The 20,515-nt window shown below is 43.3% G+C and overlaps 2 long non-coding RNA genes across 2 annotated transcripts; one reads left to right on the top strand and one right to left on the bottom strand.

The window, feature by feature from the left end:
- Nucleotides 1-3,391: 3,391 nt before the first annotated feature.
- On the bottom strand, nucleotides 3,392-4,875 carry LOC129811633 (uncharacterized). Its single transcript, XR_008752910.1, has 2 exons — nucleotides 4,787-4,875; nucleotides 3,392-4,579 (listed from the first exon to the last, which is right to left on the bottom strand). It is a non-coding gene; the product is annotated as an uncharacterized LOC129811633 (long non-coding RNA).
- A 127-nt stretch (nucleotides 4,876-5,002) lies between these two features.
- Nucleotides 5,003-7,443, top strand: LOC129811634 (uncharacterized). Its single transcript, XR_008752911.1, has 2 exons — nucleotides 5,003-5,524; nucleotides 5,626-7,443. It is a non-coding gene; the product is annotated as an uncharacterized LOC129811634 (long non-coding RNA).
- The last annotated feature ends 13,072 nt before the right edge of the window (nucleotides 7,444-20,515 follow it).

Here is a 20,515-nt window from a genome sequence, read left to right as displayed (position 1 = left end):
CAAAATGCAGCAGTTGGAAAATATGCCATCTTCTTTTATTAAACACGAACGAAGATGAACACGACACAAAAACACTTTACAAACTAACAAAATAACAAAACGACCGTGAAGCTACAAACGTTGTGCACAAACATACAGGCTACTAACGTTCTTACATAGACAATTACCCACAACCAATGAGAGCCTATGGCTACCCTAAATAAGGCTCCCAATCAGAGACAACCGAAATCAGCTGTCTCTAATTGGGAACTCATTCAGGTAACCATAGACTCTCCTAGATAACTAACCACCATAGACAATGCTAAACATCTACACTCAACACAAAACCATATACTACACCCATTAACCCCTTTACCAAATAAACACCCAAAACAACAAAACATAAACATTCCCCATGTCACACCCTGACCTAACTAAAATAATAAAGAAAACAAAGAATAATAAGGCCAGGGCGTGACATAACCCCCCCCTTGAGGCGCGAACTCCGGGCGCACCATACACAGTCTAGGGGAGGGTCTGGGTGGGCTTCCATCCACGGTGGCGGCTCCGGCTCTGGTTGCGGTCCCCACGTCACCACAGTACCTAAACACCTCCTAGGCTTCCTCCAAACGACCCCCCTCCACCTTAACCCCATTGCATTCAGGGGCAGTTCCGGACTAAGGGGCAGTACCAGGGTAAGAGGCAGTACCAGGGTCAGGGGCAGTACTAGGGTCAGGGGCAGTACCAGGGTAAGGGGCAGCACCAGGGTAAGGGGCAGCACCAGGGTAAGGGGCAGCACCAGGGTAAGGGGCAGCACCAGGGTAAGGGGCAGCTCCGGACTGAAGAATGGCAGCTCCGGACTGAGGGACTGCAGCTCCGGACTGAGGGACTGCAGCTCCGGACTGAGGGATGGCCCATGGCTGGCTGACGGATCTGGCTGCTCATGGCTAGCTGACGGATCTGGCTGCTCATGGCTAGCTGACGGATCTGGCTGCTCATGGCTAGCTGACGGATCTGGCTGCTCATGGCTAGCTGACGGATCTGGCTGCTCATGGCTAGCTGACGGATCTGGCTGCTCATGGCTAGCTGACGGATCTGGCTGCTCATGGCTGGCTGACGGATCTGGCTGCTCATGGCTGGCTGACGGATCTGGCTGCTCATGGCTAGCTGACGGATCTGGCTGCTCATGGCTAGCTGACGGATCTGGCTGCTCATGGCTGGCTGACTGATCTGGCTGCTCCTGTCTGGTTGGCGGCTCTGGCAGATCCTGTCTGGTTGGCGGCTCTGGCAGATCCTGTCTGGTTGGCGGCTCTGGCAGATCCTGTCTGACGGACGGCTCTAGCGGCTCCTGTCTGGCTGGCGGCTCTAGCGGCTCCTGTCTGGCGGACGGCTCAGTGGGCTCATGGCAGACGGGCGGCTTTGCAGGCTCATGGCAGACGGGCGGCTTTGCAGGCTCATTGCAGACGGATGGCTCAGATGGCGCTGGGGAGACGGATGGCTCAGATGGCGCTGGGGAGACGGATGGCTCAGATGGCGCTGGGGAGACGAGCAGTTCAGTCATCGCTGTGCAGACGGCAGACTCCTGCCGGCTGAGGCGCACTGTAGGCCTGGTGCGTGGTGCCGGGACTGGTGGCACCGGGCTGGGGACACGCATCTCAGGGCTAGTGCGGGGAGCAGGAACAGGGCATACTGGACCCTGGGGACGCACATTAGGCCTAGTGCGTGGGGCCGGAACTGGTGGTACCGGACTGGGGACACGCATCTCAGGGCTAATGCGGGGAGCAGCAACAGGATGCACAGGACTCTGGAGACGCACAAAAGGCTTAGTGCGTGGTGCCGGAATTGGTGATACCGGGCTGGAGACACGCACCATAGGACGAGTGCGTGGAGGAGGAACAGGGCTCTGGAGACACACTGGAAGCCTGTTACGTGGTGTAGGCACTGGTGGCACTGAACTGGGGCGGGGAGGTGGCGCCGGAAATACCGGACCGTGCAGGCGTATTGGCTCCCTTGAGCATTGAGCCTGACCAACCTTACCTGGTTGAATGCTCCCCGTTGCCCGACCAGTGCGGGGAGGTGGAATAACCCGCACCGGGCTATGTAGGCGAACCGGGGACACCATGCGTAAGGCTGGTGCCATGTAAACCGGCCCGAGGAGACGCACTGGTGGCCAGATATGTAGGGCCGGCTTCATGACATCCGGCTCAATACTCAATCTAGCCCTGCCAGTGCGGGGAGGTGGAATAACCCGCACCGGGCTATGCACACGTACAGGAGACACCGTGCGTTCTACTGCGTAACACGGTGTCTGCCCGTACTCTCGCTCTCCACGGTAATTACAGGGAGTAGGCGCAGGTTTCCTACCTGACTTCGCCACTCTCCCTTTAAGCCCCCCCCAAAGAAATTTTTTGGGTTTTCCCACAGGCTTCCTACCGCTTCGTCGTGCTGCCTCCATTCGCCGGTATCCCTCCTCGCACTGCGCCAGAGAATCCCAGGCGGGCTCCGGCACTCTCCCTGGGTTGATCGCCCACCTGTCGATCTCCTCCCACGTAGTGTAGCCCAGATCCTTTGTAGGTTCCTTTTCCTGTCTCCGAGCTAGCTCCTCATATCGCCGCCTCTCTGCTTTCGCTGCCTCCAGCTCAGCTTTGGGGCGGTTATATTCTCCTGGTACCTCCCGGTCTAAAATTTCCTCCCATGTCCATGAATCCTTGTATTTCTCCTGTTGCCGCTGGTCATGCCGCTTGGTCCTATGGTGGGTAATTCTGTCACGATCGTGTGGCGGATTAATGGACCAAAATGCAGCAGTTGGAAAATATGCCATCTTCTTTTATTAAACACGAACGAAGATGAACACGACACAAAAACACTTTACAAACTAACAAAATAACAAAACGACCGTGAAGCTACAAACGTTGTGCACAAACATACAGGCTACTAACGTTCTTACATAGACAATTACCCACAACCAATGAGAGCCTATGGCTACCCTAAATAAGGCTCCCAATCAGAGACAACCGAAATCAGCTGTCTCTAATTGGGAACTCATTCAGGTAACCATAGACTCTCCTAGATAACTAACCACCATAGACAATGCTAAACATCTACACTCAACACAAAACCATATACTACACCCATTAACCCCTTTACCAAATAAACACCCAAAACAACAAAACATAAACATTCCCCATGTCACACCCTGACCTAACTAAAATAATAAAGAAAACAAAGAATAATAAGGCCAGGGCGTGACACACATTGTGTTTTACAGATACCCTGTCTATAAAAATCTAAGACCTATCAACACTCAGGAGTCAATGTCCTATCTTTTGTCTTTTTCATAGCCTGACAGAGAGAGAGAGAGTAATATTACACACTTAAATAATAGCTCATCATTCACACACATACAGCCCTGTCTTCATAGTTGTTCATAGTTTATTATCATCGTTTGATCATAGTTTTGTCATAGCTTCTAATTATCGTTTCTAATCACAGATTGAATATATTTTGCCCTGGTTTCTAATCATACTTTCTGGTCTGAGAGGTCTGATTTAATAAGCGGTTCAAGTAGACCCTAAGGGGGCAGCAGCTATTGTTTACAAACAGTATGAATAAAAACAATGTTTCATTGTATAAATAGCCTTCATTTTTAAAAACATACCTGTAAATGCCTAGAATTAATACCAATCATTCTTAGATAATATATATATATATATATATATATATATATATATATATATATATATATATATATATATATACAAACATAACCTCTAATATTCAACACCCCTTCAAAAAAGTTCCATGAGGAAGGAAAGATTCACCGTCTATCGTTTTATCTGTCCTGGGGTGCTGGCTTGTGTTTGGAGTTAGGTTAAGGCCTTCAGTACAAGCCCGCAGAATTGTCTCTGTTTCATCTGCTCTTCCGTAGTCGGGTGGGGGGGGACTTACGCCGAAAATAGTGTATTAGTGAATGGGCCACGTAAAGGACCTGACGCAGTTTGCTTCTGAGAATCCCCGTCTAACTCTGTCGGTTCCCAATCCATTATGCCCTGTAGCCTCTGGGTATCATACAAACGTTAGATAATGTTAACCTGTATTTATACGAAATAGATACATTTTAACTTATAAGAATACGTCCATTTAACATATGGCCTAAAAAATATATTTAAAAAACAAATTATAATGATAATTATTGTCCTTCTGTTTCTGAATATCTGTAAAAATCGTTGTCTTCCTGTTTTAGAATAGCATGACTGAATGTTGTTTCAGTCTCGGAGTTTTCCTTAACCTGTTTTCTGCCCATTACAAACAACCGCAAATCAGAGACCTCCGAAATGTCCTTTGAAGCGGGGAAATCGTCCGAATTCAATGTTTTACTCTTCATGTTCCGGGGGTACCCCCCTTCCGTTTCGATCATGTCCTCCAGGGTTGTATGATTTTCGATTTCGGGTGTACATTTTAGCATAAAAAATATATACAGTTTACATATAGATATCTCGTAAAAGTCTGTGTCCATCCGTTGCTCTTCGGAATTCCTTTCTAATGAAGGCGGATCCATATCCTTTATCCCCGGGATGCAGATGGCTTAATGTTGCATATCCTGCGAACGTTTTAAATTACATGAATATGTACATTTGACTTAAATAAAATAATCATTGTTGTCAGCGGTTAAAACCCCTATAACTCCTGTTTAATATTACTATAACAGTCACAATGTTCAAACAAGTCCCCGCATCCTAAATCTAATATACAGCATATATATATATTTATATATATATATATATATATATTTATTTCACGAACTAACCTATAGAAAGGTCCATTAGGAGGGTTTCCCAGATTATCTTTTTAACGGGTCAGTCCGATAACAATTCTGCTGTCCTGCATGTGTGTAACTGCGCTAAAACGAGGCTAACAGTAGGAAACTATCTGTTTCACTAGACTCGTTGAGAAGTTTGCGGCCTTGGCTCAAAAGTCGTGATAGTACGGAATGAGTTTACATAGCCTGGGGGGGTGACGTTTTTTTTTTTTTTAGGACTAGACCCCAGCTATATTTAACTCCTAAGTTATTTGGTTCAAACAAAGGGATTGGTGTGGCTAAACATTAGGTACCTTTTGATATTCTAAAATCTCCGGGGGGCTGGCATCTAGATGCTGGGGTGGGGAGGTCTCGACATCGCTGGGCTGATTGACTTTTTAAAACCCTACAGCATCTGTTTTAGACCCTAAAACATAAATTATGTTTTGACATGTTGTTAATGATTCGTAAGTGGCCGTAAGACAAAGACACACTTTTTTGTTTGGGGGTCGGCCTCTGTTTTGACGTATATTGTAAAGAGAGAGAGAGAGAGAGCCTTGAGCGCAGACGCCTGGCCATTTCTGAACACACACCCCGCCCCGTTTTCTTTGTTTTGAAACACACACATACGCATACACTCCAGCACACGCACGCACACACGCGCGCACATGGCTTTTTCTGCAAGTTTTTTTTCTCCGGGGGCATGCTTGGTGATAGAAGTTAAGGACTTATTCCTATCGTTAGAAGGTGAGATACAATTTTAAAACCATTTATTTAATTCAAAATATTTAGTACATACAATTTATAGCCGTTCATAATTAATGTATTTTACTATGCCTTTCTTACAGATATAGGTCCTGGTTAGCCCCTGACCATTATCCGATCGCTAAGACGCTTGCACACTCCCTCAAAGCTCCGTAAGTTTTCCCTCCATGGGTAGATAATCCGTCCGTCATGTAAATCCTGGGGTATGCACCCAGCTTTAATGAATAAGATGGGTAGAAAATGAATCTGTTTAAGTCATAAGTAAAGGCCTTTCATAAAGAGGCTGTCATGATTGACTGTGGCCCATATTTAACACGTATTGCATGTTACCTAAGACTATTGTTGTACATTGAATATCCACTAGCAGATTTGTGTAGCATGCATCTCCACTATATCGGTCATGTTCCTGTGGTCTTTTTAAAAGTTAATAAACCTGTGTGTAAAATGTACACTTTTGTTTCACTGTAGATTTGTTTAAGCCCACCTAGAAACACCTGATTTATCCCACAGCATTAAGGAATAAGCTGTGTATAAAAATATTCTGTTTAAGTCCTAAGTAAAGGCCTTTCCTAAAGAGGCTGTCATGATTGACTGTGGCCCATATTTAACACGTATTGCTTGTTACAGAAGACCCCTGTTGTACATTGAATATCCAATAGCCGATTTTTGGAGCATCTCCACTATATCTGTCATGTTACTGTGGTCTTTTTAAAAGTCAATAAACATGTGTGTAAAATGTACACTTTTGTTTCACTGTAGATTGTTTAAGCCCCCCTAGAAACACCTGATTTATCCCACAGCATCAATGAATAAGCTGCGTATAAAATTATTCTGTTTAAGTCATAAGTAAAGGCCTTTCATAAAGAGGCTGTCATGATTGACTGTGGCCCATATTTAACACGTATTGCTTGTTACAGAAGACCCCTGTTGTACATTGAATATCCAATAGCCGATTTTTGGAGCATCTCCACTATATCTGTCATGTTACTGTGGTCTTTTTAAAAGTCAATAAACATGTGTGTAAAATGTACACTTTTGTTTCACTGTAGATTTGTTTAAGCCCACCTAGAAACACCTGATTTATCCCACAGCATTAAGGAATAAGCTGTGTATAAAAATATTCTGTTTAAGTCCTAAGTAAAGGCCTTTCCTAAAGAGGCTGTCATGATTGACTGTGGCCCATATTTAACACGTATTGCTTGTTACAGAAGACCCCTGTTGTACATTGAATATCCAATAGCCGATTTTTGGAGCATCTCCACTATATCTGTCATGTTACTGTGGTCTTTTTAAAAGTCAATAAACATGTGTGTAAAATGTACACTTTTGTTTCACTGTAGATTGTTTAAGCCCCCCTAGAAACACCTGATTTATCCCACAGCATCAATGAATAAGCTGCGTATAAAATTATTCTGTTTAAGTCATAAGTAAAGGCCTTTCATAAAGAGGCTGTCATGATTGACTGTGGCCCATATTTAACACGTATTGCTTGTTACAGAAGACCCCTGTTGTACATTGAATATCCAATAGCCGATTTTTGGAGCATCTCCACTATATCTGTCATGTTACTGTGGTCTTTTTAAAAGTCAATAAACATGTGTGTAAAATGTACACTTTTGTTTCACTGTAGATTGTTTAAGCCCACCTAGAAACACCTGATTTATCCCACAGCATCAATGAATAAGCTGCGTATAAAATTATTCTGTTTAAGTCATAAGTAAAGGCCTTTCATAAAGAGGCTGTCATGATTGACTGTGGCCCATATTTAACACGTATTGCTTGTTACAGAAGACCCCTGTTGTACATTGAATATCCAATAGCCGATTTTTGGAGCATCTCCACTATATCTGTCATGTTACTGTGGTCTTTTTAAAAGTCAATAAACATGTGTGTAAAATGTACACTTTTGTTTCACTGTAGATTGTTTAAGCCCCCCTAGAAACACCTGATTTATCCCACAGCATCAATGAATAAGCTGCGTATAAAATTATTCTGTTTAAGTCATAAGTAAAGGCCTTTCATAAAGAGGCTGTCATGATTGACTGTGGCCCATATTTAACACGTATTGCTTGTTACAGAAGACCCCTGTTGTACATTGAATAGCCATCGTAGCGGTTGTCAATAGAGTTTGCCCCCACCCCTAACTAGAGAAAGTACGGTATGATTTCACATAGCACCGGGTTGACGTTTTTTTTTCGCGCTAAAAGTCCTCCCAAAGGAATCTTTGACTCCTAAGGTATTTGGTTCAAACATAGGGTATTGGGTGGTGTCTAAACATTAGGTATCTTTTGATATTCAAAAATCTCCGGGGGCTAGCATCTAGATGCTGGGGTGGGGAGGTCTCGACAGGGCTGGGCTGAATGACTTTTTAGCCCACCTAAAAAATAGTTTTTGAAAGGACTTTGTGTTTAGGAGGCTTAAGACCCAATATTATTGTTGAGGGGGTAGGCATCTGTTTTGCCAGATAGTGTAAACCTTGGTTTCAAACGACCCCCCATGCATAGAGAGCCTTGAGCGCAGATGCAAGGGTATTTTTTTAACAAACACCTAGCCCCCTTTTTCTGTTTTTGAAACACACACACACACACACACAGCCACTACATCATACGCACGCCCATACGCGCGCACATTGCGCAAGTTTTTTTTCTCAGGGACAGACTGCGCTAAGAGTGAACAAACGCGAGAGTTCATAACGTGGTGAGATTCTGCTTTTAAAACCATTTATTTCATTCAAAATATTTAGTACATACATTTTATAGCGTTACATTCTTAAGGTATTTTACGAAGCCTTTCTTACAGATCCAGGGATCTGATGCAACCACCCCCCATTGTCAGTGTCCAGTTGGTCATCAAAATGCCGGGATCTCTTGCCAGGCTCATCAACACTTGGTAAGTTTTCACTCCAGGGGTACATCCTACGTCGGGCCTTTTGGTCCTGGCTATGTCTCAAGAAAAGCCGAGGCCAGCGCCTTAACTGTTCGCGATTTTTGAAGAGAATGTCCAGCTTATTCATAAGTGTTATGAAAATTGGATAATCCACCCATTTAAAACTAAACACAGGAATAAAAAAGTTGACATCTTTGCATGCTCTGGATGCTACTGGAGAATTGACAGACTTTGTAGCATTACCCGCATCATAAACTTCACAGGCTAAAATTGTCACTTTGTTGTCCGGGTTATAGTCCATTGAAGCAATTCTTAGAGCCTTGAGATCACTGCGTCTGAAGACCTGTTCTTCCAACGCATAGCCTGGCACAGCTGTGCCACTCAGGACCTGTTCAATTTTACAAAGAGCCAGCCTGATGTTTAGCCATTCTCTCATGCCCAGAGCAGGAGAAAAACTCCCAGGTTTTGCCTGATAAACGGGTTTGGGGCCACTGGCATTGAAGATCTTTACCGTAGAATCCTCCGGCTGGAATATGTAAGACATATGGCCCTCACTCGTACCCAAAAATCCTTTAAAACATTCTGGAGCTTCACACAGAACTTCCTCAATGCTTTGTTCACTGGGTTCATGACAAGCCGAGCATAACATACCATAAATTGACATATGTGTCATTTTTGTTTAATATTCAGGGGGTTTATCTTGTACAATCTTAAACATGCATTGTTTTGGGGCTTTATAAGGCTTCTGCAAAGCCAGCCTCTTTGAAATGTTCATTAACAACCCCCAACACTAGACATCCAGGAACAGTTTGACATGACACCTGGTCACTTACTTACCCCAAAAAGCCCCCCCTAACCATCAGGATGTCCTGACCGGAAGCCCAAATATGGGCATGCCCCCTTTCTACAAACCATTGGGGCATCAATCACTACATAGGGTCATAAATCATGATCTTTTTCTGATTTACGACATTGACAACTTGACACTTACCCCAAAGACCCCCACCCCGGCCAGGATGTCCTGACCGGAAGCCCAAATATGGGCATGCCTGCTACAACAGGACATAGGGTCATAAATCATTACATAGGGTCATAAATCAGGCTGGGGTCATAAATCATTACCGGTTGACCTGACAACTGGACCCTTACCCAAAGACCCCCACCTAACCATCAGGGGGGTCATAAATCATTACATAGGGTCATAAATCAGGCTGGGGTCATAAATCATTACCGGTTGACCTGACAACTGGACCCTTACCCAAAGACCCCCACCTAACCATCAGAATGTCCTGACAGGCAGCCCCTTAGGTTCACATAGCGGTCACATAGGCTCACATAGGGTCATCCATCAAATCTTGACGTGTGACATCTACTTTAATCTCTCTGGGGGGAGGACAGCAGTTCTGCTCAGCTCGGGAAACTGATCTCCTGGTCGACCATAAATAAGGTAAGCAAGACCTGTTAAATCAAACTTTGCATATTGTCGTATAGTATATCCAAATTTCGATCAGTAGTACCAAGTCTGGGTAAGAATTCTTGTTTAAATGTATGTGTATAGATGACATGTGAAGGACAGTGAAGTAAACATATGTGGCCATAATTTTGTTCCGATAGTCCGGCGGCGACCGGTCCGGCTGAGTCCGGTAAGGGATAAAATTGTGTTAGGGTTCCGATAGTCTGGCGGCGACCGGTCCGGCTGAGTCCGGTAAGGAACGATATTCCGATAGTCCGGCGGCGACCGGTCCGGCAGAGTCCGGTAAGGAATAGTTAGGGGTAATTAAGGAAGTCGTAGTCCTAAGTCCGGCGGCGACCGGTCCGATTAGATTCGGTAGGGAAATCTATTCCGATAGTCCGGCGGCGACCGGTCCGGCAGAGTCCGGTAAGGAATAGAATAATGTAATCATATTTAAAAAAAACAGTGTCCTATTCTATAGTCCGCCAGCGATCGGTCCCTTTGATGGGTAGGAATAGCAGTAATGTGTAATGCGTAAATGTGACTGTTGTCATGTGTGTCATCTACTATTTGGGTGTGAATCATATTTTGTGAGGAAAATACAGGACTGTCTGTGTGAAAGTTGCATGTTGCATGGTTAATGTTTAAATGTGTTGATAGGTGTGAATATTAAGTAAAGAGTGAAATGTTTTAACATATTTGAGAGAATAGAAAGAGCGGACATTGGTTGGTTGCACGTTCCATAACGCTGTTAAAAACTACACACATTTACGAAATTCCGAATATACGAGGGAGGAGCTCTGAGATAAGACAGAGTACGTGTCTCCAAGAATTCATCTCGGGTTTTATACTCAGAGACGGGCTAAGTATACAAAGATAATGGATAGATTACACACACATAGTACTTAATTTATAAGACAGAGAGGGTCTCGTGTAACGCGCCAATCAAACCCTTAAGGCTAAGATAGCTAAGGTATGTGCAGGTTCGAAGTTGATATGGGTTGAAGCCCTGCCTCTGGCGTTGATGGGATATCTGGCCCCTTATTTGTGATATTCCTTCACACACTCATAACTCTTAGAGCTGTACAGAGAATGGACAGAAGATGGCAGTATTGCAGCACTCAACGGTCTCCCAGCAAAACGGAGAGCCTGTTTGAATGCTGGTGACAGAAAAACTTAGAACCAATTCGGAGTAGAGAGAATACATTTAATAACTTATTTAGCTTAAATTTACAGACTAATGATATTATTGTTATGGATTGGCTGACATGCGATATAAATTTAGCGAAGTATATGGTAAGTTTACACTTTGGAATGGAAAGAGTTGAGAAGTTGATTTTACTTATACGATAGTTTTGCTGCTAAACTTAGTTGGAGTAACTCGATGTTTTGCCTAGAGGCATGAATAAGACAGTCATTTTTGGTATTATATTGGCTAGTTGCTGCGTTCTGAATACAGGTTGAGCGCTAGTAAACGCATATCTTTATTTGAACTATACTAATCTATTTGATAAAAGTACTAAACCTGTATATTTAACATTTGATAATGATTTACCGGGTGTGGCCGTATTAAATTATGCTAGAGAAAATTGGTTGTGTCATTTAGAGGGAAAATGTGTACATTATAGCTTTGAGATACTTTTCAAAAGTTGCTGAAAGTTATTGGTTTTGATTTAGGTAACACCAGAGAATTCGAACAATAAGTAAACGTATTCTAAACGTGATCTGTTTTCATTATGGGGGACAAAGAACGACTCGCAACCTGGTATGGCTGGCATGAGAGTTTTTAAAGGGACAGTGTACGTTTATCACAGTTGTATGGTTAGTACATGAAACATCGGGGAAATTTAAAACGAATGATTTAAGGGTATTATCATAATTATTAGGTTTTGTTTTTGTGGTAAACGTTTTGGGTTAAGGGGTTTTCCGTGTTCCGAGAGACAAGATAATATTAGGTGTTTTACTTTCTGAGTTTTATTTAGACAAGGGACTTTGTTAAGATAAAGGGTTCTTTTGGTATGTCTAGATATGGAACACGAATGTAGGTGTAACCTTTTTGACCTCTTTTCGTTGCATTTTCCTGTCAATCACGGGGGGATCAATCACGGGGGGATGTAGTGAGAATAATGAAATTGTGGTCATTTGGGAATACTAGTTTTGAGGTAAATTGATATAATAGAGTTTATAACTCTTGACCATAATTGTAGTTTTAACCATAGAGGAGTCAGGATTCTGTTTTTAAACATTGGCTATGACGGTTTTGAATGGGCTGTTATTGAATTGGTTTGAACAGGAGATATTTTAAGCCTATAGGGCATGGAAATAAAAGTGATAGAGAGCTTATTAGTAAAGAAAGGAATTTATATGGTTAGCATTTGTTTTGGCCATAAGAAGATAGAGATAGGTTTATTAAGGTTATGGTAAGGACTTTAGAGATTGACACTATAAGACATGTTGTTAATTTTAAATCCATGATTTTAGATAAAGTCAAAACAGTGAGACACTTAGTTAATGTTTGGGACCAAGCTACAGACAGATAAGGGAAAGGGCAGACAGAGTGGCCCTCCCCGCACTGCTGAGACCTTGAAGGTTTGAGAGCAGAGAAGGGAGTTTTGGAAGGGGCGCCAGGACAGAGATAACAGAATGGGTAGATAACAGTTACTGAATGGAGACAAAAGGGAGAATTGGACATGTGGAAAATAAAAGGGGCGCTCCTACATAATAATGTAGAACATGAGAATATTTTACTAAGTCATTATTTAGAATAGGTAAGGTTGATACCTGGGCAGAGCCAGGTATCAAACGGGGGAGGGGTACATTGTGGTCTAGGATAGGATGGGGCCTATTGGATAATAAACTAATTTAAAATTAAAAATTCTAGCTAAAAAATAGACATAGAAGTTAAATATATAATCGGATAGAACAAATGACAAACTGTTTGTTAACCAAACCTGTATGTCCAAGATTTTATGCATTGCAGGTGAATTAAAGGAGAAGGTGATTCACCCGACCTGGGGGCATATCGCACTTGGAGGGTGAGACACACTGACACTGCCGAATGATCACAGAGTTAAGGAGAAGAACCGTTACTAATAGAGTTCGGGGATCAACTCCTTAATGAAGAATTTCCTTTTCCCGTCATTCCATCCCTGTGTTTGTTCATAGAAGTGAAAGTGTGTCTGGCTTCTTGCTGATTATGTTTTCTCTGGGAGAGGGTGGGGCTTTACAGGATTGCTTGTAGTCCTGAGCTGTCTGATTAGGATACGATGGGGATGTTACCATCACAGTACTGCCAGAACCACCACCAGTTCCAACAGACCAGGTTCAGCCGGCCTCCTCCACCACTTCAAGACCAAGTCCCACGCCATCACCTGAACTCTACAATCTGGTATAGAAGTCCGTCCCCAGAAGACACCATGGGGGTTAAGGCATATGGGGGATATTACAGCTGTAACACTGGTACAGGTAGAGGTATGGACTATGGGAGGTTCCCTACTGCTGCCTGCATCACCAATGTCACTATTAACTAGAGGTGTTGCTGATGTATGGTGGATGTGTGGACCTGCCAGGCGGTTGACCCCATTTTGAAAGGAGATTATCAGGGAACATGTGTTTTGGCCAGTCTGATAAACACCATTGCCTATTATTGAGGTTACAGTTAACCAACTTTTGGGAGCTGCACATGACAGAGGCTTGGGACCAACCCAGGAGTCGGCAGAAACGTGACGCTCCTTGGTCCAAGAGTACAGATAACATCCACACCAACCTGTTGGGGGTCCCAATAGGGTTCCCCCACGAATTCCAGACATTAAACAGGAATGATGGCCTGTGGCATCTGATGCCCATCATTGGCCCAGCTATTGTTGATGCTAAGCATAATGCCTGGATAAATTATATCTAGTATAATCAACAATGATTTGTTAACTACACCCACACTGCACTTACGGGGGTGGCTGAACAATTGGATGCCACCTCGTAGACAAAATAGACTAGCACTAGACATGATTCTGGCCAACCAGGGGGGTGTTTATACAATGTTTGGAGAACAATGTTGCACGTTTATCCCTAACAATACTAGTCCGGATGGGAGCATTTCAAAAGCTCTGAGTGGGTTGGCAAGGTTATCGGTGGAGATGGGGGGTCTTGCAGGTGTGGAGGAGAGTGGACTGTTCCCTTGGCTGGGTGGTTGGTTTGGTAAGTACACTACAGTGATGAATACTGGATTTCTGACCCTAAGTTGTTGTTTTTAATATGCTCATGTTCCGTAATGCCTGTATCATATCTTGTTTGAAGAAGTCTGTTACAGATGTGGAAAGGGCCTATGGTATGATGCCGCTGCTTGATGCTCCAGTTGGAGAGGCTGATACGAAATCAAGCTTTCGCAGGAGAGTGGGCCTGACAGAGGGGGACCCTTGGTTCGCTGTAGTTGATGTTGTCGAATGAATAAAAAGTGATGTTTGTCCTCCCTGTTGTGAAGGTTTTAAGTTCCCGGGTGGCGACGAGCCCACCTGGTACAGAGTGTATAGAGGGATGGACCTGAGGGTTTAACATGATCTAGCTTTTTATGTCACGTCTCTTTTGAGACGTGAAGAGAGGGAATCAAAACTTTTTCCATCTGAAAAAGTTCCCTGTCTCTGCTTGTCTTAGCTTTTGTCACGTCTCTTTTGAGACGTGAAGAGAGGGAATTAAAACTTTCTCTCTGAGAAAGTTTCCCTGGTTGTTTACTTTTGCTTTTCTTACTCTTACCCATGTTTATGTCACGTCTCTTTTGAGACGTGAAGAGAGGGGATTAAAACTTTCTCTCTGAGAAAGTTTCCCTGGTTGTTTACTTTTGCTTTTCTTACTCTTACCCATGTTTATGTCACGTCTCTTGTGAGACGTGAAGAGAGGGCATATGAAACTTTCTCTTCAAGAAAGTTTCTGCATATACTACTCCTGCTTGATCCCATGTTTATGTCACGTCTCTTGTGAGACGTGAAGAGAGGGAATCAAAACTTTATCTTCTGATAAAGTTTACTCTAATTTTGCCATTTATAGCTTTTGTCCTAGCTTTTGTCACGTCCCTTATGAGACGTGAAGAGGGGGATTTGTAATAAATACCATTTAAAATAACACAAGCATATTGCTATTACATTGTTATAACTAACTTCTTTCTAAGCAGGGTTTCTCACACACCCAAAGACAGATGGCTGGCACAGACCTTTCATAAACACTGATAAGGAAAGGCCTTGATCAAAAGAGTGCTTGGGTCCGCATTTCACGAGATAATAAGACACACACACACATACCCAAGGACGGAGGGCTGACTACGCACACACAAAATCTCCTGTTTAGCTGAACATTTGATAACAAAGAACTTTTGCTATAAGACTCAGAAGGATGACGCCCAGCTCATCAGGACCAATCTGAGAAGACAACAACCTGTCCAGAACCAACCAAAGGACCAGAACTTCCAGACTCAACCTACTTTCTGTGTTGTATAAAATGTCTATGCATTCTGTTATCTGGGCTTTTTCTGGAGATTCTCTATGAGCCGAAGGAACGAGACCGTATACGCTTGTACCAGATATCTTTACTCATAATTAAACTGTCGCTTGTCATACAATTTATCACCTTGTCTGAATCGATCCTTGACCGGCTCGCCCTTCTCCATATCCAATTATCAACAATAGTCAACATAGTTAATAGAACTAACGTGTTAGTAAACCTGTTACAATCATGCAGTAACGTTACAGTGTACAACTGTTCAACTATTGTCTTTCTCCCTCTTTGTCTTTGAGTCAACTACTCACCACATTTTATGCACTGCAGTGCTAGCTAGCTTTATCAATCAATCAGAGACAGAGAGAGAGATGCGCCAACATCGGCCCGATGTCTAGTTTAACACCGATGTCAAGAGAGAGATGTCGGCATCGGCCCGATGTCTAGTTCAATGCCGATGTCCAAAACCGATGTCAAAGCTGACGTGCATACCTATATGACATAATGATGCCACAAAAAATACAGAGTTACACTGAACAAAAGCCGAAAAATACTAAGCGCACACTTTCAACAATTAAACAAGTTCAAGTTGAGCACTCATTTGAAAGAGTAAGAACATTTCAGCGAGACAACTCAAAGGCGAAATCCATTAACGCCAAGATAATGGAATTCATTGCCCTTGACAATCAACCGTTCTCTGTCGTGGATGATGTTGGCTTTCCTCAACTGGTTCGAGCACCGGTACACACTACCAAGTAGGCGCTATTTTTGTCTAGATGTTTCCCTACCGGAGTTACGCATTATTGTTGAAACACATCCATGAGCTACTTGCTATGGACGTCACTGCTATTAGCGTCACGATTGACATTTGGACCAGCGATGTCAGCCCCATGAGCATGCTGAGTCTGACAGCACAGTGGGTCGGCGAGGATTTAGTTCTCGACGAGGAAAGCCGTATTGCATGCTCACGAATGTGCTGGTTCTCATACCGCTGCTGCCATTTCAATGGCATTTGAGAACATGTTTGAAACTTGGAAACATGAACACACTCCTAGTGCCATTCGAACAACTGACTGGAGAAATAAGCTCATCAACTGTGTCTGCAGCAGACGTGATGCCCTCTGTCATGGCATTGAAACGCCTGCTCAACAAAACTGCCGACAGACCGTGGGGTTAAAACTTGCAAAAGTACTCTACTAGAGGCTGTGAACAAACGATTCGGTGGCACTCTCTCTGAGCCTCTTTACTGTGTCGCCACCATGCTCAATGCTAGGTCCAAGGACCGCTACTTCGATGCAGACAAGAAACAGGGTTTAGGTGAAATGTTAGACACAGCTGGACAAGATGGACACGGACACAGTGACAGTGTGCACTGAGGAAGAGAGGCCACGGACAGACAGAGCTGAAACTTCACTGCTTGACCTGTATGATGAAATCCTGGTTGAGAATGAAAGGACTGAACAAATGAACAACACAACAGCACAGCAAGTAAGTGAAAGAAATGGGTTTTGATTATGTTTTACTTGTAATGGGGACATATGTAAATGCCAGCAAAAGTACTTTTTGGTCTGTGTGTGTGTGTGACCTTTATTTAACTAGGTAAGTCAGTTTTAAGAACAAATTCTTATTTACAATGACGGCCAAACCCAGACGACGCTGGGCCAATTGTGCGCCGCCCTTTAGGACTCCCAATCACGGCCGAATGTGATACAGCCTGGATTCAAACCAGGGACTGTAGTGACGCCTCTTGCATTGAGATGCAGTGCCTTAGGGATGCACGGTACCGTGTGTGCGTTAACTATTTAACTGTACTAGAATGCTTTAAAGGCCTCTAAAATTTTAAATATTGCTTATTTGTACCGTTTTTTTGTCAAGGAAAATATTGGATATCGGTATTGGCCAAAAATGTGATATCGGTGCATCCCTATTGGAAATGTTGATACTGGAGACTTATAAGAAGAAACTGTGTAACTTCGCATTTATAGCGGTTAAGAAATTAATTGGAAGGTTGGTTATCCTCCCACAATTTATGCATCACTAGATTTGATTTGTTACAAGATTAAGTGCATACTGTGCAACTTTCATAAGGTCTGGCTGGATGCCTTATATGGAATACAGTACAACAAAAGGCGTCTGTATTGAAAACATGCCCATGTCAGGGGAGATGCCTATTTAGGCAATCCCTAGCTGCTGTGCTTCTCAGTCCTGGCCCTGGGGGTCTGCCGTATTTTTGATTGACACTCTGGCGTTGGCCTAACACACCCGAAACCAATAATGAATGTTTCACTAAGATGCTACAGCTGAGTGGGGTGTACTGGGTTGGGTCGCTGCAGGGCCATAGACCCCTAGGGACAGGACGGGGTGACCCATCTATATTGTGTGCAAGTAAAAAGAGCTCTACAGTACTATTAGGCCTATGATAGGAATTATATGGAGGCTGTACTGTTTCTGTGTGTTAATGTGTGCAGTGCATTTTATAAGGTATTCAGACCCCTTGACTTTTTCCACATTTTGATACGTTACAGCCTTATTCTAAAATGGATAAAATATTTTTCCTCATCAATCTTCACCCGATACCCCATAATGACAAAGCGAAAAAATAGTTTTTTAAACATTTTTGCAAATGTACTAAAAATAAAAAAACAGATACCTTATTTACATAACGAGCTTCAATGCCATACAACACTCCTTCCGTGGCCTCCAACTGCTCTTAAACGCTAGTAAAACCAAATGCATGCTTTTCAACCGTTCGCTGCCTGCACCCGCACGCCCGACTAGCATCACCACCCTGGACGGTTCCGACCTAGAATATGTGGACATCTATAAGTACCTAGGTGTCTGGCTAGACTGCAAACTCTCCTTCCAGACTCATATCAAACATCTCCAATCCAAAATCAAATCTAGAGTCGGCTTTCTATTCCGGAACAAAGCCTCCTTCACTCACGCCGCCAAACTTACCCTAGTAAAACTGACTATCCTACCGATCCTCGACTTCGGAGATGTCATCTACAAAATAGCTTCCAATACTCTACTCAGCAAACTGGATGCAGTTTATCACAGTGCCATCCGTTTTGTTACTAAAGCACCTTATACGACCCACCACTGCGACCTGTATGCCCTAGTCGGCTGGCCCTCGCTACATGTTCGTCGTCAGACCCACTGGCTCCAGGTCATCTACAAGGCTATGCTAGGCAAAGTGCCGCATTATCTCAGTTCACTGGTCACGATGGCTACACCCACCCGTAGCACGCGCTCCAGCAGGTGTATCTCACTGATCATCCCTAAAGCCAAAACCTCATTTGGACGCCTTTCCTTCCAGTTCTCTGCTGCCTGCGACTGGAACGAATTGCAAAAATCTCTGAAGTTGGAGACTTTTATCTCCCTCAACAACTTTAAAAATCTGCTATCCGAGCAGCTAACCGATCGCTGCAGCTGTACATAGTCCATCTGTAAACTACCCACCCAATTTACCTACCTCACCCCCATACTGCTTTTATTTATTTACTTTTCTGCTCTTTTGCACACCAGTATCTCTTCTTGCACATGATCGTCTGATGATTTATCACTCCAGTGTTAATCTGCTAAATTGTAATTATTCGATTTATTGCCTACCTCATGCCTTTTGCACACATTGTATATAGATTCTCTTTTTTCTACCATGTTATTGACTTGTCTATTGTTTACTCCATGTGTAACTCTGTGTTGTTGTCTGTTCACACTGCTATGCTTTATCTTGGCCAGGTCGCAGTTGCAAATGAGAACTTGTTCTCAACTAGCCTACCTGGTTAAATAAAGGTGAAAAAAATAAATAAAAATAAAAATAAGTATTTAGACCCTTTGCTATGAGACTCAAAATTGAGCTCAGGTGCATCCCGTTTCTATTGATCATCCTTGAGATGTTTCTACAACTTGTGGTAAATTCAATTGATTGAACATGATTTGGAAAGGCACACACCTGTCTATATAAGGTTCCACAGTTGACAGTGCATGTCAGAGCAAAAACCAAGCCATGAGGTGGAAAGAACTGTCCGTAGACCTCTGAGACAGGATTGTGTCGAGGCACAGATCTGGGGAAGGGTACCAAAACACTTCTACAGCATTGAAGGTCCCCGAGAACAAAGTGGCCTACCTCATTCTTAAATGGAAAAAGTTTGGAACTACCAAGGCTCTTCCTAGAAATGGTCGCACAGCCAAACTGAGCAATTTGGGGAGAAGGGTCTTGGTCATGGAGGTGACCAAGAACCCGACGGTCACTCTGACAGAGCTCCAGAGTTCCTTTGTGGAGATTGGAAAACCTTCCAGAAGGACAACCATCTCTGCAGAACTCCACCAATCAGGCCTTTATGATAGGGTGGCCAGACGGAAGCCACTCCTCAAATAAATGCACATGACAGTCCGCTTGGAGTTTGCCAAAATGCACCTAAAGGACTCTCAGACCATGAGAAACCAAGATTGAACTATTTGACCTGAATGCCAAGCATCACGTCTGGAGGAAACCTGGCACCATCCCTATGGTGAAGCTTGGTGGTGGCAGCATGGTGCAGCAACGCTCCCCATCCAACCTGACAGATCTTGAGAGGATCTGCAGAGAAGGGGAGAAACTCCCCAAATACATGTGTGCCAAGCTTGTAGTGTCATACCCAAGAAGACTCGAGGCTGTAATCGCTGCCAAAGGTGTGTCAACAAAGTACTGAGTAAAGGGTCTTAATACCTATGTAAATGTGATATTTCAGTTGTAATTAAAACATTTTTGTAATATTGTTTTTTAAAAACCAGTTTTTGCTTTGTCATTATGTGGTATTTTGTGTAGATTGATGAGGGGAAAAAACTATTTAATCAATTTTTGAATATGGCTGTAACGTAACAATGTGGAAAAAGTTAAGGGGTCTGAATACTTTTCGAATGCACTCTATATCACTGTGAAATTGGAATAAGTGATAAAGAATAGTGAAAAAACAGATTGTGTTTGTTCATCTCTATGTATGAATTTCCAGTTCACTCGATTGGAGATGTATCTGATGAGGAAAACGAAGATCCAGAAGGACATTAAGAAATGTAAAGTACTTGACAAAATCCTGGCTTCAAGGATCTCAAATGGAAAAGGGAAGGAGTTCCATCAACTATGGAAGGAACTATTGGTAAGCACAAGGATA

This window comes from Salvelinus fontinalis, chromosome 15 (assembly GCF_029448725.1).
Source record: "Salvelinus fontinalis isolate EN_2023a chromosome 15, ASM2944872v1, whole genome shotgun sequence".
NCBI lineage: Eukaryota > Metazoa > Chordata > Actinopteri > Salmoniformes > Salmonidae > Salvelinus > Salvelinus fontinalis.
The sequence above is the reverse complement of the archived record's forward strand: the minus strand, read 5'-3'. Positions and strand labels throughout refer to the sequence as shown.